At 38.0% G+C, this 1,570-nt stretch overlaps 1 non-coding gene across 1 annotated transcript; it reads right to left on the bottom strand.

The window, feature by feature from the left end:
* Nucleotides 1-839: 839 nt before the first annotated feature.
* Nucleotides 840-946, bottom strand: LOC145952219 (small nucleolar RNA R71). Its single transcript, XR_014429898.1, has one exon. It is a non-coding gene; the product is annotated as a small nucleolar RNA R71 (small nucleolar RNA).
* Between the last annotated feature and the right edge of the window lie 624 nt (nucleotides 947-1,570).

Genomic DNA, 1,570 nt, shown 5'->3' on the forward strand with positions numbered 1-1,570 from the left:
TATTCATTAATTGCATTACTATCTCTTTTACCATCAAATCTGATCTTATCATCTCAAAACAAAAATTCAATCTGTTTTAAAATTCAAATTAAAATACTAGTAATTCTAGGTCAAACACGTAGTCCCTGTGATTCGATATTTATTACTTGACGACAACCGTACACTTGCGGTTTTCCATACATCAAGTTTTTGGCGCCGTTGCCGGGGACTACGTCTCTTGATTTAAATTACAATTATTTTAATTCGAATTTTAAAAAAAAAAAAAAATTAAATAAATAAATAATTTTTTTTTTTTTAGTGTTTACTTCTCCAATTCAGATTTCACGGGTCACTTTTTTTTTTTTTTTTTTTGCAGTGCCTTAGGGTTAATGCAAAAGAGATCTCTACGTCTTGGGAAACCAACACCACTTGATCTTGAGATTGAAAGAACTCTCCTGAGAAGGAAAAGAAACCTTTCTAGAGAATTTGACATGGCTGCACAACGAGATAATTTACCGCTTCGGGATTACTCTGCACCCGTAGCTCGTGGGATACCTGGAGGGGAGATGCAAACTGGAGCTACTGTACCAGCTTCTCTGGTGAATATGCTCAAACAGAACACCTTTGGAGGACTACCATCAGAAGATCCTAATGACCACTTAGAGGGGTTCTTGGAAATCTGTGAGACCCAGCAATTTGATGATGAAGTTTCTGATGGAATGCGACTCCGCTTATTCTCACTCACCTTGAGAGATAAGGCAAAGGTGTGGCTAAGAACAGTGCCTAGAGAAAAGATAGCAACTTGGGAATTATGTGAAAGAGCTTTTCTAGAGAAATTCTTTCCTCCTTCTAAAACTAAAGAATTGAGGAAGAAAATCACTAATTTCCAACAAGGCACTGGAGAGACTATTTATGAAGCATGGGAGCGGTTCAAAGGATATCTTCAAGCATGCCCACAACATGGCTTCAACCGTTGGCTTACCATCCAATTTTTCTTTGAAGGATTGGACCAACAAAGCACCATGATATTAGACTCAGCAGCTGGAGGATCTTTCATGGGGAAACCTATTAATGACTGCATGATTATTTTGGAAAATGTAGCCTCAAATCACAGCCAATACAGTGAAAGAGAAGTCACAGCAAGGAAAGGAACTCCGGGGCGATATGAAGTGAACAATATTGAGTTACTCTTAGCAAAATTTGATACTCTTAATCAAAGATTAGACAAGATGGAAAAAGCTAAGGTTAATTCAGTGGCTACAAATCAAGTATGTGACCTTTGTAGGGAACAAGGGCACACTGCAGTAGATTGTACCTCAATTTTTACTGGAGAAAAAGAAGATACTACTGAACAGGTGGCAGCTTCTCATAATTTCTATGACACTCCTCGAAGAGAGAAGAGTAATCCATATTCCAACACATACAACCCTGGTTGGAAGAATCATCCTAACTTTTCTTGGAAGAATAACCCAGTTCAAGGAACTAGCAATCAGCAACCTAATTTCCGTCCGTCCAATCACTTCATTAATGGGGAAGGAAATCCAGTACAGACACCCTCAATTCAACAAAGTATTTCAAGATTAGAAAACCT

Source organism: Cajanus cajan, chromosome 9, assembly GCF_000230855.2.
Source record: "Cajanus cajan strain Asha chromosome 9, NIPB_CcT2T_4, whole genome shotgun sequence".
NCBI lineage: Eukaryota > Viridiplantae > Streptophyta > Magnoliopsida > Fabales > Fabaceae > Cajanus > Cajanus cajan.